We start from the raw sequence: 16,356 nt of genomic DNA on the forward strand, positions 1-16,356 counted from the left end.
GTAGACCAGTTCAATAGGAAGACAGATACCCTTACTAGGGAAAATTATCTTAAACTTTAGCCAACCAGACTACGCCCTAAGTACTCAATGGCAAATATCAGATCGAAACAACGGCTTGCACTCAGGCCTTGACCTGGTATTGTTAGGTAACAGTCGTTCATATTCATCAAACCAAAAGCTTTATTTAAAGTTGACAAAACAATAAAATAAGCTCTTTCAGTTCTTAAAACCAACAAATGCATACATATTGACAATACTGATGTTCATATCGGGCATCAACAAGATATTGTTTTGATATGCGTGTTATATATCCCACTGGACATTTATCTTTTTTTTGTTTAAATTAAATTTGAATTGTTTGTCTCATTGTTTGCACTGAATATTGTTAAAGGCTATCGGATAGGTGTTTTCCCACGTCCATTGTCATTGGGGAAAACACCAATCTATCTATCCATATTTGGGAATCGAATGATTCCTCTTTTGCCGATTTTTTTTTCATAAGTCAACTCGGTCATGATGATATGAATGATTTTCAATTATGTGTAGTTGAATAAGGGTTTGTATCAGAATGAACAAATTAACCCAAAACAACTAGAGTAATACTATCTTATTTGTGTTGCGTATGAGAAATGTTCAGTGCAAAAAAATGAAAAAACACAATTTAAATCCTGTACCCATGATCCAGTTTGATTAAGCAGTTGCAAGCCAATTTGGCAGTTGATTATTAGAATGTCTTTATAAACTAGGGACATATCCCAATTTTCTAATGGGTGTCGAAATTTCTACCCGATCGACCACAAGCTTCACAGAATCTAACTATTTGATTTATTTTTATATTTATTCTTGCTCGTCCTTCATCCTTTATATCGATGAATAGTTCTACATTGGACTTTTAAGCAAACAGCAGCAATTTTTCACATGGCTTATGCACAAGTTGATAGGATATTCATAATGAGTTATGTTTCCAATGATGCCGTCTTAGCAACCTTAATAATAGTTTATTATAGCTTTAATCTTTGAAATCCTTGCTAATTTGATATGCAAAGAGCAAATTCATATTCCGTACCCCAAAGATGAGGAACAAGAGAAAAAAAAGGTTTAGGTAACATGCGGCACATGTAAACCAACAAACTCAAAATCACTGGCCTTCAGCTAAATACTATATATCCTTTGGAGTTCCTATCTTTTCAATTAGGAAACTACCATTTAATCTGACAAAATGGGATTATGACATTGTTTTTGTAAAAAAACAACAGTAAAAGATAATCCGGTATAAAGAAGAGCAACAGGTTGTTTGCGTAAAATGTAAAATACTAAAAAGAACTTGGACATATTGCGTTCATTAACGAAATAACTAACACCTCTCAAAATGTTTTGAATAGGGCAGGTATAATTGGTTTTCACTGAGACTAGCATGTGTTAAAGAAGTCTGTCAAATGTAACTTACTTTACTTTGACAATATTTCATGGTTCTGTTTTCGCAATGAGGTTAATTTCTTAGATTCTATAAGTAATAGATGAAATGTAGTCTTTAGAATTATTGTAAAATTGTACAATTTTAAAAGTCACTTTTCATATCAATTGTCGCTAAAAGACTCATGTAAGCTATTGCCTCAACTATCAGTCGGCCTTTAACAATAAGCAAAATCCATGTTGTATTGTAAGTGCATGACAAAATGTTGAACTATTCAAAAGAGAAAAACAACGACTTATGGTAATTTGTTTACCGAAAAACAAACTACTAGCCGTATGTCAGATATCAACAAACTAAACAAGTGAAAAACAGGCACCCGAAGAATGTGGCTATATTGCACATATTTGTATAGATGCTGGTAACGGTTGTTTTCACTTTGTAGTCATTCAAAAAGGCGTTTTCTTGATTTCTCGATTAGATTTTCATATGATTTGTGAGCGACCATCCTCCACTTGCCTGGTACAGTGGTGTAACAACACACTGTAGGAAGAAAAACTGTAAAATTCAGTTTGAAAGGGCTGGACTTCATTCAAACTACCAGAAAGACGACACAAAGTACTGATCTGAGCGTACTCACAATTACTGTATTATAAGGCTAATTCAAAGTCAATTTCAACAAATCATCAATTTTTCTCATTAGAAATTATCTTCTAACTCTAAACCACTGGAACAACTTACACCAAGACACCAAGAATTTCTATACAAATCAATATGGTCCCTATAGACGTATAGTTAAATAAACTGACACAGGGACAAAATATATTATTTAACAAAAATACCATAGTAATCTAATGTAGAAGTAGATAGAGAAAATCTCACATCGGCAAATAAACCAAGAAAGTCTATTTCTACCAAAACTTTAGTAAATAACAATTTGTTAACCAATATTAGTAATGAAGTACTGTAGGCAGAAACTTAGCAGAATAAAAATTTCAACCAATACTTTTCATTATGCCTCATCTACTGAAACTTTCAGTTTATTTTTTGTATTTCAGTCTACAAAAACCAAAAAAAATACTTTTCTCAGAATATCCAATTTATAAATATTTTTTATTTGAAGGTTTATTCGTTTAGGCATTGTGTTGATTTATTATTAGATCACCGCGTGAAATAAAGCATCTGAGATCAACCATAAGGCGATAAGCCCATACAAAAGATCCGGTTATTTAGTCATGTTTACGGAACGAATATCCCATAGTCCGGCTTCAACGGAAGTTGATTCATAAGTAGTTTTGTGTTAAAGCTGTTATCCTACTGCTAGCAAGTTAAAGGTTTGGATGGCTTGCTTGCTTTGTTTGTATTAATGTTTGTTCAAGCATTGTAAATCAACTGATCATAGATACCAGGATTGAAACTTTGTATTTGCGTCAGACGCGCGTTTCGTCTACAAAAGACTCATCAGGCCCAGTGACGCTCGAATAAAAATTAAGTTAAAAAGTAATCAGTAAGATTGACATCTGCAAATAATATAAGTAGGCGGAGTTAAAGCTGTATATATAGGTTTTGGTTATTTGATAATGTCCAATAAAATTTAAATATAATGCATACAAGTTGAACGCCGCCTTTTTATATTGTTTTCAAATGTCAATTTAAATGACAATGCATGAGCAAACAATAATACAAATAAAGCGAGCAAGCCAACCAAACCTTTAACTTGTTAGCATTGGGATGACAGCTGTAAAGGTTAATTATTATTCACTGAATCAGTTTATTTTTTTTTGTTCCTTTTTAAAACGTTTCTGAATTGTAAAGTTTCTCGATTTCTGCAAGTTATAGGTCAACAATCTTTGGTCTATGGGATCATTATTGTAAGTTATAGGTGGCTGTTAAATGCAACGAAAAACATTAATTACTTAGATAGAAAAAGCAATGCATATCTTAGTATATGTTTTCGAAGGGAATGACAATGAAAACTAAAGCAATATTTCCATGGGGATAAATAATAAATAGGTTTAATCAAAAGGCTACTAGATTATGTTAATTTCTTAAAACCAAATGAAGGTTATACTTTAAGTAGACCTGAAAGCATATCTCGGAATTTCTATTTAATAGGATTAGTACTAAACAGTCAGAACACCTAAATAAAATTAATAATAATAGTTTTATGAAGATTTGATTGGGTGCAAAAGTCGCTCACCTGATATTTTTGTTTACATTGATGCATGGAATAATGCAATCCTTATACTTTTGCTTTAGTTTCAGAGATTTAAACCAAAAACTGCATTTTACCCCTACGTTATATTTTTAGCCATGTCGGCTATGTTGGTTGGCAGGCTGGGTCAGCGGACACATTTTTTAAAACAAAATACCCTTATGATAGTTGTGGCCAAGATTGGTCAAATTTGTCTGAGTGGTTTCAGAGGAGATTTTTTTTGTAAAAGATTACAAAACTTTCCGAAAAATGGTTAAAAAAATTGACTATAAAGGCTAATAACTCCTTAAGGGATCAATTGACAATTTTGGTCTTGTTGACTTATTTGTAGATCGTCCATTCTAAACATAATAATATTTAAGAAAACTAACAAAAAAACTTCAAAATTTCCTTAAAATTACCAATTTAGGGGCAGCAACCCAACAACGGGTTGTTTGGTTCGTCTGCAAACATTTTACCCCGAGGCTGTTTTTTTCTAAATGCATGATAGTTTCAGAGATATTAGCAAAATTTGCATTTTACCCCTTTATTCTATTTTTAGCCATGGCGACCATGTTGGTTGGCTTGTTGGATCGTCAGACACATATTTTAAACTAGATACCCCAATACTGATTGTGGCTAAGTTTGGTTAAATTTTGCCAAGTAGTTTTAGAGGAGAAGATTTTTGTAAAAGTTATCGGGCGACGGACGACGACAACTACGACGGATCAGGTGAGCTAAAAAACAGATGTACACCTTACTTGCTATAACATAATAGTTCCCGGTAAGTCTGTTTTTAGCTACAAGATAATGTATGCAGTAAATGAGACTAAACAACTTGTCAATAGTATATAATGTTAAAAAGCAATGTAAAAATTGTAACATTAGCCTTTTTGTTTGACACATCTTTGGGTATAATGATGGTCTTAGTGTATGCTATGGAACTTCCCCGTCTTACCTTGTTTTAATGTTACTGCTGCCATTGCTGAGATTTGTTTTGTAGATTTTTTATCGAGACATTTTATTTTAAAGCCGGAACGAAGACTAACTACATGATAATAACGATTGTATGTACGCAAGAAACTTAGACCGATTTTTCTTTCTTCCACGCATAACATTTAAAGTTCTCTCCTGAAAACATATTGTTATTTCAGTACTTTTCTCTTCTTATTTATGTCCCTAAGGGTTGAAAATATATATAATCCCTTGTTCTTCTTCGACCGACAGTAAACAGTTGCCAAAATGCGAAATGTATCAATTCTCAGCCACGTCTGGTCGGCATGGGGACGTTAAATCCGATGCACGCTGAAAAAAACCTCTGAGTGGTCCGTAGGCTGCCTATTGTAAGTCCTTAATTCTGCCAACCTTAATGTATATCATCATTGTCCAGTGACATTCGAAATGTTCTGCCAATCTTTCCAATTGATCCCAAACTACATGACATAACTGTTGAATACTTATTGTGAATCTCGTTCTGAACACGCTTCAAATATTTGCCACTGGACGTTCAGCAAACGTCAAACAATCCTCTGATTAAACCTCAGTTATCACCGCTGGGATAGAATTCTTAGAGATATCTCTAGCCAGGTCTTTGAATATCATTGAAAATTTCAGTAAGAGTATTTTTTGTTAAACAATTCTTAAAGAGAGGTGAAAAATTGAAAACAACACGTTTAATAATTTCATGCGTCCGCTTTTCTGGATTTACCTTCATCAGGAACGCTCAAAGCCAAACATTTAAAATCCAAAGATGTATAAGTTCCGAAACCGTTTAAGAGCTATATGTCAATAATACCTAAAATAAATAGCCAAATTCATCTAAAGGTAACTTTCATGCGTCTGAAGCGCTTTTCTGGATTTACCTTCATCAGGAACGCTCAAAGCCAAACATTTAAAATCCAAAGATGTATAAGTTCCGAAACCGTTGAAGAGCTATATGTCAAAAATATTTAAAATAAATAGCCAAATTCATCTAAAGTCAACTTTGCCTGTGATAGTTGAAACCTTAGTTTCCTCATAATTTAAAAATTTATAAACGGACAATTTTAGAAAGGTTTGTTAAATCATGTCAGTACTGAAGTACTGACTACTGAGCTGATGACACCCTCGGGGACTGATAGTCCACCAGCAAAGTTATCGACCCAGTGATGTGAAAAATTGAAAACAACACGTTTAATAATTTCATGCGTCCGAAGCGCTTTTTTTGTGAATTATACCTAAGGGACATTCAAACTTATAATTAGAAACAAACTGACTACGTCAAGGAAAAAAATCCCGAGAAATAACAAACAACAGTATAAAAATCACAACACAGAAAATTAAAGACTGGGCAACACGAATCCCACTAAATTAACAAATGAAATGAGAGGTGCCAAAGTAAATATGAGGTATGCAAATCATTATAATACAAATATGAGAGTTGAGTTATGACTTATTGACACAAACATGTCGTTGATAAAACGCATAAATCGGAAAAAGAGAAAAATTCTTAAAGCTTGATTTGATTAAATAAAAATATTATTTGAGCTTTCCATATATGGTAATGTGAACCTGGTCAAGAGGTACAAGATGTACATTATAATATTGAATATATCATTACGTCTTATGATCTCAAAAGCTTCTCAAGCTGCTACCGTGAAAAATATCAAGCAACTATAGAGAAACCTCTGAATTGAGGTCAATAAAAAATGACTTTATTTTAACTAAATCATTCTTAGCGAAATGAGCTTATACCGCTCCATTAAATAACAGGTTAGCTAATGAGTAAACCATTGTGTTGTTTATAGAAACCTCTCCCTAACATATCATAAAAGTCATCTTTAGCTTTCCAACATAATAAATGATAGATATAGACAAGTTTTTACCAGTTCTGTTCTGATAACCTGCATAAGGGTGGTCGTATTTTGTATAAATAGGCATTAATCTGTAGGTAAAACAACACAATTCTCAAATCACCATGAAGATTTTTGTAAGTACAAATGTATACTATTATAGTTATTTTTATTAATTTAGCAGGATAATAATGTAAATTAAAATGGATAGCATCATAAGCCTTTATAGAAAAAATATGTTGCCATCCTTTCGTCTTCTCTTTGGCCAAGACTGATTTAGGACGCGGAGAGGAGGGGGCCAGTTTGTATTCTTCGCTACCGAAGATAACATGTAACATCGCAGTTTGACAAATGGGTTCATTGTTTCGAGGAAAGGAACCGCTCGGATTATATATAACATTGGATTACACATTTTTGTAATGATCACCGGCATTAGTAATTTAAAAAAAAAATAGTGAGGGAAAAAAAGAGCGATATAACGCCTTTATCAAAATCAGGTAAAACATTTTTTTTTATTCGTTACTATGATGTCCCAGGGGTTCACGAACATAGTTGTGCATTATCTAAGTAATATCAATTGTAAAATTTCGAAATCTCAGATTCCTTTTTGTCGAGCCTTCGACCTTATTCGAAAAGGCGATCCTACATTCCGTCGGCGGCGGCGTCCACAAATATTCACTTTGTGGTTAAAGTTTTTGAAATTTTAATAACTTTCTTAAACTATCCTGGATTTCTACCAAACTTGGAAAGAAGCTTGTTTATGATCATAAGATAGTATCCAGAAGTAAATTTTGTAAAAAATAAAATTCCTGTTTTCCGTATTTTACTTGTGAATTGTTCATAGTGTGTTAATTTACGTATTTTGATTGAGTTAAGCCTTCCAATTGATATTTTATCGTGTGTTTTTCTATGTTGTGATGTTATACTATTGTTTCAGAAAAAGGGATAAGGTTTGGTACCATTAAAACGTTTAATCCCGCTGCAAATGTTTGTATCTGTCCTAAGTCAATAGATATAGGAAGATGTGGTGTGAGTGCCAATGAGACAACTCTCCATCCAATTAACAATATGAAAAAAAAGTAAACCATTATAGGTCAATGTATGGCCTTCAACACGGAGCCTTGGCTCACACCGAACAACAAGAATCTTATGTACAGTAGTTGTCGTTTGTTTATGTAATTTATACGTGTTTCTCGTTTCTCATTTTATATATAGATTAGACCGTTGGTTTTCCCGTTTGAATGGTTTTACACTAGTAATTTCGGGCCCCTTTATAGCTTATTGTTCGGTGTAAGCCAAGGCTCCGTGTTGAAGGCCGTACATTGACCTATAATGGTTTACTTTTAATAAATTGTTATTTGGATGGAGAGTTGTCTCATTGACATGCACTCACACCACATCTACCTATATCTATTAGTTGTTTTCTGCTGGGAAACATTTTATTCACTCTGTGGTCAAAGTTTTAAAAATTTTAATCACTCTCTTAAACTATCCTGGACTTGTACCAAACTTGGACAGAAGCTTGTTTATTATCATAAAATAGTATCCAGAAGTAAATTTGTGAGAGAAAAAAATCCATTTTTCCCGTATTTTACTTATAAATGGACTTTATTTTTCAGCCGGGAAACAATACATTCACTCTGAGGTTAAAGTTTTTAAAATTTTAATCACTTTCGAAACTTTCCTAGATTTGTACCAAACTTGGACAGAAGTTTGTTAATGATCAAAAGCTAGTATCTAAAAGGAAATTTTGTCAAAATTTTGTACTTGTTTAATCGTATTTTACCTATAAATGGGCTTAGTTTTTCTTCCAGTTATCATTACACACAGTCTGCAGTTAAAATTTTTAAAACATTTATTAGATTCATAAACTATCCTGGATTTTTACCAAACTTGGACAGAAGCTTCTTACAATCAAAAGATAGTATCAAGAGGAATATTTTCATGGATTTTTTTCCTCATTTTGTTAAGTAGGTAAGTAACCCTTACATTAGACAAATCAACTCAAATAACTAATAAGATGTTAACTCTTTTGTTATCAATCTGTACATTTCTTCTCTTCAAACTATATCTATCGGTGCAATTTAATTTGACTTATCATTTTGCAGTTCTTCTCCCTGTGTTTTGTTGCATTTGTGGTGATAAGGTGCGATGCGGCTAATGAAACAGCAGCGGCGGCAGCAGCAGCACCTGCTCCAGCAGACGTGTGTGTTGTTCACATACCTCATCCAGTGAAACACAGAATCAAACAGCATTATACCACATATGCATTACCTGATAAAAAGTAGGTTTATTTATTTTTGATCTATAAATTATTTTCGTTTTCAGTACAATTATCTACTGTCAGACAGTGGTGACACGTAATGTTATTTCAGTTTTGGAATTTAAAATGAACACAAATTGAAAAAAAGTAATAGCATTTATTTTTTTAATATCTATCTGATATAGACTATGACGTATTCCAAAAGTACGGAAGCCTATTTAGGACCTCCCAAAAATAAAATTTGGACTCTACGTTATTTCGATTCATAAAATTTGTTATTGCATTTTTAATTAGTTACCACGTATTCCAATAAAATGTTCCGCAGGGAGGCTTGATACGACCGCACAGGTAGAATAATGAACAGTTGGGTCAAGTATGGACACAACATTCAAGCTTGATACAGCTCTGAATTTGGATTGTGATTAAATATTTGACACAGCATAGGTTTCTGACACAGAATGAATGTGGTCTAAGAACTTTAAAAAAATTAATTGAACATTTACCTATTATGGTCCAATATCCAAAAGCTAAATACATGGTTAGATTCAGCATATCAAAGAACCCCAAGAATTCATTTTTTTTTCTGGACTAGGCCTCCTGGTATAATTAGATGTCAGATCTCGTAAGTTGTCAAAATCTGCATCTTGTATCATACCAATCAGTGACTGCTTTGCTTGATTCAGGGTTTCCTCTGTATGACCAGAAACAGCATAATTCAACATCTAAAAGTAAAATGTCAATGTTAGAATGAGTATCATTCCATAAAACTATAACGACTAGACTACATACTTATTTGTAGAGTTAAACTAAACTGTTTTTTTATCTTCTTCATTATTTGAAAGAACAATAAATCATCAAGTGAATTATTACCACAAAATATGATATATTACTTAATATTTCAAACAGTTTTGCATTCAAGCTGTTCAATCAGAAAATGATAAGAAAACTTTAACCAGATGCTCCGCAGGGCGCAACTTTATACGACCGCAGAGGTCGAACCCTGAACAGTTGGGGCAAGTATGAATACAACATTCAGCTCTGAATTTGTATTGTGATTAAATAGTTGACACAGCATAGGTTTCTGCCACAGAATGAATGTGGTCTAATGAACTTAAAAAAAATAAAATAAAAAAATTACCTATTTTGGTTCAATATCCAAAATCTAAATACATGGCCATGGATTGATTCAGCATATCAAAGAACCCCAAGAATTCAATTTTTGATGAAACATAAATGTTTAATTTTGGACCCTTGTGACCTCAATGTTGACCCATTTGATAACGGGCCCAAAAATAAAAAAAAATGAATACATGGTTTGATTCAGCATATCAAAGAACCCCATACATTCATTTTTTTGTTGAAATCAAACAAAGTTTAATTTTGGACCCTGATTCGGACTAACTTGAAAACTGGGCCCATAATTAAAAATCTAAATACATTTTAATATTCAGCATATCAAAGAACCCCAATAATTATTTTTTTGTTAAAATAAAACTAAGTTTAATTCAGTTTAGACCTTATGGACCCTATTGTAGACCAATTTGAAAACGGGACCAAAAATAACAAATCTAAATACACGGTTAGATTCGGCATATCAAAGAACCCCTAAAATTCATTTTTTTATGAAATCAAACAAAGTTTAATTTTGGACCCTTTGGACCTCAATGTGGACCAATTTAAAAACGGGGGCCTAAATCCAAAAACCTAATACACTTAGATTCTGCATATTAAGGAATCCTAAGAATTCAAGAATAAAACCCCATTGAAATTGGTCAAGAAATAAGCAATTTAGAAAAGTATTGTTTTGGCCCCTTTTTTGGCCCCTAATTCCTAAACAATGATGGCCATGACTCCCAAAATATATCCCAACCTTCCTTTTTTGGTATGAAACCTTATGGTACAATTTCAGAAAGATCCATACATTTACACACAAGTTATTGTCTGGGAACTAGAAAAATGCTTATTTGGGGCCCTTTTTGGCCCCTAATTCCTTAACAGTTAGGACCATAACCTCTCAAATCAATCCCAACCTTCCTTTAGTGCTTATAAACCTTGTGTTAAAATGTTATTCATTTCTTTTTACTTATACTCAAGTTATTATCCGGAAACCATCTGTTTTCGGACGACGCTGACGAAGACGACGACGATAACGTGATACCAATATACGACCAAAAAAAATTGTCATACTTAGTTCCGGAAATTCGTTATCATGATTTTAGAAATTCGTTATTACCACTTGAATTCGTTATCAAGGATTACAAAAAAAATGTAATATCAAATTCAATTCGTAATAATTACGAATAACAAAAACTGGTATTTTCGTTTTTTGTTTGCGATTTTATATTTTAGAAAATCAGTAATTTAGATATACCGTTTAGCAACCCAAAACTTCTCAAATTTCATGAAAATACTACTAAACTCGATGAAATAATATACTAGTAGACTTTGTTGACATTCCTATTCTTTCGATATACGCGAAGATGTAACTCACTGTAACTAAAATCTTTGTGACATTACAGTATTTGATTCTTACTTTAGGAATCTAGAAGTAGACGAAAAGCTGTACATAAAAAGCCTAAAAGAACCACTCAAGAGACATCTTAAGAAGGACATAGAGCAAGCACGCACAGTTGCAAAAGACCTTAAACATAAGTAAGCAAATAATGGTACAGAGCTTTATATAAAATTCACCATCACAAGGTAATGGAAAGAACAAACAAATTGCTTTTTTATATCGTCGGCGGAAACTGATTTACAGGTGGAGCATATTTTTTTCTGGGGAGAATGTTGATTGACATTGTTAAATGTGGACCATGTGTGGTGTTAAACGTTTCCAATTTATCCTATTTTAGCAATCAATAAAATAAAAATACGCAAACCGATAAAATTCATGCTTAACTTTCGATTTTCTTTGTTAAAATTTCTTTGTCATTCATGGTGCACCTTCAGTTCATTCATTCATTCATTCATGATTGATTGATTATCTTTATTTCCTCCATATATATATGAAGATTTTTCAATTTATATTATAAGAACAGATTCAAGAACATAACACTAACATATTTACATATTCTAAACAACATCAAAGTATATAAACAGAAATAACAAAAAGTCCATAGGTAGTTACATAATTATATGAAATAGAGTCGAAAACAAAACGTCTATAATTCACCAATTTAATACAAGAACAATATTAGTTAAGATCAAATATGTGACTATAAAGATCATAATTGAAGACCTGATATAGTTTATACATATAATCTGCTATGTGGCACATCAAGAGGCTCCATACATCAGCATTTAAAGTTTGCATGGTATGATTCATACTTCCAAGTAACGACTCGACAGTTTCGTCATCATCAAACGAACGGAATCTTCTACGTCAAGAATATCGACAATTTTGTAGAACATTTCTGTCCGAATTTGTAAAAGAGATGTACAGCAAAGTATATAATGCATAAGTATCCGTATTATATAAGTTACACAAGGAGCATTTGCCTGTTTGAATAGCTATGGCTCCTAATTTCACAAGCGTCATAAATTTTGAATTAAGAGATGAATAAGTTACCGCTAGTCGTAACAAACGATGCTCCGTCAAACATGTATGTATTTTATGGTACCGCTTAAGTTCTGGTCGCCGTTCAACTGAGTGTTTCCATTTGTTTTCTTCGTATATGTCTTAAGTCTGTTTTACAATTTTGCTCCACAGTAGCTTGTCTGGAAAAAAGTTTTCAACCACAAAGTTTTCAACAAAAACATCAAATTCATATTTCATCAAAATTTTGATATAATCGTAGGTCAATGATATTTGACTGGACTCACCGGTTAATATTTGTCCATACGAAAATTAAACATCCGTTTATGTATTGTTGTCGATTTTGCACGACACAATCTCCCAAAAAACAAAAGTTTCATTTTATCAGTATATTCTTCGACAGACCACAAGCCAACATTACTAATACAAGAGTCAGTCGGACTACGTTTATCCATCATTAGTATAAATCTGACGAAATATCTTTGAGTTATTTCCAACATTTCAGTTTCACGGTAGGGTAGCTGACCCCAAGTTTTACATCCATAAAGGTCCTAGATTTGTTTGTCATTCATGGCGCACTTTCATTTTTCTACGCTAGATTTGTTTGTCATTCATGGCGCACTTTCATTTTTCTACGCTTGATTTGTTTGTCATTCATGGCGCACTTTCATTTTTCTACGCTAGATTTGTTTGTCATTCATGGCGCACTTTCATTTTTCTACGCTTGATTTGTTTGTCATTCATGGCGCACTTTCATTTTTCTACGCTAGATTTGTTTGTCATTCATGGCGCACTTTCAGTTCCTACTTTAGATTTGTTTGTCATTCATGGTGCACTTTCAGTTCATTCATTGTGCACTTTCATTTTTCTATGTTAGATTTGTTTGTCATTCATGGCGCACTTTCATTTTTCTACGCTTGATTTGTTTGTCATTCATGGCGCACTTTCAGTTCCTACTTTAGATTTGTTTGTCATTCATGGTGCACTTTCAGTTCATTCATTGTGCACTTCCATTTTTCTATGTTAGATTTGTTTGTCATTCATGGCGCACTTTCATTTTTCTACGCTTGATTTGTTTGTCATTCATGGCGCACTTTCATTTTTCTACGCTAGATTTGTTTGTCATTCATGGCGCACTTTCATTTTTCTACGCTTGATTTGTTTGTCATTCATGGCGCACTTTCATTTTTCTACGCTAGATTTGTTTGTCATTCATGGCGCACTTTCAGTTCCTACTTTAGATTTGTTTGTCATTCATGGTGCACTTTCAGTTCATTCATTGTGCACTTCCATTTTTCTATGTTAGATTTGTTTGTCATTCATGGTGCACTTTCATTTTTCTACATTAAATGTGTTTGTCATTCATGGTGCACTTTCAGTTTCTACGTTAGATTTGTTTGTCATTCATGGTGCACTTCCATTTTTCTACATTACATTTGTTTGTCAATCATGGTGCACTTTCATTTATCTACGTAAAATTTGTTTGTAAATTCATAGTACTCTTTGAAGTTTCACTTCTCTCTCGGCTGTTAGATTTGTTTGCAATTCATTTTATACTTTCACTATGCTCTGTTACATTTTTTTGTGTAACCTGCATGAGGACAGTATATCTAACAAGTCAATATATATGTCAGTCCTGTTGTAAATTAATTATTCGGTTACACTGAGTCAGTTTCACCGTTTAGTACTAGATTTGTTTGTAACTTGTATTCTTATTGGAATTGAGTAAATACAATTATACTCGGAAAAGTCTACACTACATGTTGCCGTTGTTTCTGAATTTTTAAAAGTTAATTTTATTGAATTTTACTGTATGTTTTACCAAGGATTTGTATAGTAAGTACAAATCCTTGGTTTTACCAAGGACGTATATTAGTTATACGTCCTTGGTTTTACAGAGAAAAAAATATGCAATTTTATCTAATGTCTCGATTAACGATAGGCTACCGTGTAGTGTATCTTAAAAAATCATTTTTATTATGTAAATAAGCACTATACCAAAAAGTGTCTTTATGTTTTTTGTATGCAAATTAAATACTCCTACATTTAAAATGTTAACTTGTGTATTCAGGTATCACTTGTCGAAGAACGGGACATCAGCTGAGAAAGCAGAAGCCTATTTAAGGACTTTAGAAGGTGTAAGGTGGCAACGTCATCACAATCGTACTGATGTGTGTCAACTCTTACATGGACTCCATCACGTACACATACCACATAAAAAATGTCATCCGTAAGTATTACATGTAGTCTTATTAAAAAAAACAGGCTAAGTCGAAGAACACTACAGGTTCGCATGTACATGTAATTCATTATTTGTATTATATGTCTCTGAGAGAACTAACGACGTAGAAGTTAGCAATTATACGAGTTTACCGAGCCATACTAACTCTGATTTTATTACTCATTGGATCGAGTACTCTTTACTGGAAACCCGGTTACGATTCGACAAGACCTTTAGGAAATATTGGCCGGGTTTCCACCACAGGCACTTGTTTCTGTGGTTTCCACCTCAACATTCAATTTAAATGTAACCAACGTGAGTACCGTGTAAAGTTTCAAAGGCGACGAACGATATTTGGACCTACTTTCATATACAAAATATATGCATTTTGTGGTCAGAAAATCGGAATAGTTCAGGATTTTTAGATTCATTTTTGTAAAGATTGGAACTATTGTTTCAAGTCTTTTTAAGACATCACTGTATCAGCCATGCATGATGCTGTCGTGTTGGCATCCAAATATACATGAACTTAAAGATGTTTGTCATATTGAAGGTATGGAATACACATGTAGAAAAAAAGTGTTAAAATGATATCTTTAGTAGAACAGTTATACTCAAGTTTGTCATATCATTTGTTTTGTCAGTTTGGTGCCGGTTTGGTCATTGCCATTCAGTAAGCGTAATATCAGTGGCGGATCTAGCCATTTTTTAAGAGGTTTCCAACCATATGTCCCCATTCAAAAGCAACACCAGAACCCCCTCCCCACCGACCATACAATATCAGTGTGATAATCACCAAAAGAAAGACGAGGTTGAGGTTTAATTGGAATTCTCATTTTTCTGATTATTAAGAAGACACAAAACAGTACACACTGACAGCTTTTGACACCAATAGTTTGTTATATGTTTGACATATAAACGAATATCTAATTGTTTGGTTATAAATTATTTTTTATATACACTACTACTACTATGAAAATCATTCGGTAAATTAGGGGAAAATAAAATTCACATTAAAAATGCAACCTTTCTTGTAAAAGCATTGCTAAATTGATCTGTTATAGAAAAAGAATGTATTAGGTGACAAATGAGAGATTTGATAGTTAAACCATTTGTTTAACTCTAACTTAGAAAATGGAGTACATGTATTTGCTACTAATTTTTCATGGATACATACTAGTACATAATTCCAAAGCAAGGTTGTCTACTCTCCAAACCAAACATGCATCCTAATTTTTTTTTCAGTGACACCGGAGATAAAGCATGTACAGGAGTAGAAGCTGGACTAAGAAGTGTCTGGGGAGTGAAAACTTACAAGGTATACCACTTGTATGCTTTATGTCCAGTTCAAAGTACTCCAGATGCCATCAGTACACTTAAAAGGAAGATTGATGCTATTAAAGTTGAAGTGGCAGACACCTGTGGATGCTTGAAACTCAAATGCATAACAAAGAAGAGATAAACTTACATTAAATCAAATGAAATTTAATGATTACACATTCAATAAATTTATTTTTTTGTGATTTTCCTACTTTCTAACAGTAAATAGCTCAGGTCATTTAACCTTCTTTACTTAGCTATAGGTTTTTGTTTGAATTTGAAGTAAAGACAACACAATCTTATGAAAAATAAAACCTGCAAATTAACATCAATAAAAGTTGTGTTTTTCTTGAGTGTTATTATCAATTATTAGATTCTTAATCTACTAACCATATACTGTGGATTCATTTATTTTCATGGGTATCAATTTTCATGAATAGAGAAACACTTGCATTTTCATGGATATGTGATTTCAGGGTTTTGCCAAAGTCTGCATATATCCAGGAACAGATATATCCTAACAGGAACACATATCATAGTGGTTCACCTCTACCATTGATATCCATGGAAATTGAAATTAA

The 16,356-nt window shown here is 32.9% G+C and overlaps 1 long non-coding RNA gene across 1 annotated transcript; it reads left to right on the forward strand.

Annotated features, from left to right (window-relative positions):
* The first annotated feature begins 6,452 nt into the window (after window positions 1-6,452).
* On the forward strand, window positions 6,453-16,123 carry LOC143066459 (uncharacterized). The gene is made up of 5 exons (XR_012975627.1): window positions 6,453-6,573; window positions 8,545-8,720; window positions 11,238-11,351; window positions 14,306-14,464; window positions 15,701-16,123. It is a non-coding gene; the product is annotated as an uncharacterized LOC143066459 (long non-coding RNA).
* The last annotated feature ends 233 nt before the right edge of the window (window positions 16,124-16,356 follow it).

This window comes from Mytilus galloprovincialis, chromosome 3 (assembly GCF_965363235.1).
Source record: "Mytilus galloprovincialis chromosome 3, xbMytGall1.hap1.1, whole genome shotgun sequence".
Taxonomy (NCBI): Eukaryota; Metazoa; Mollusca; class Bivalvia; order Mytilida; family Mytilidae; genus Mytilus; species Mytilus galloprovincialis.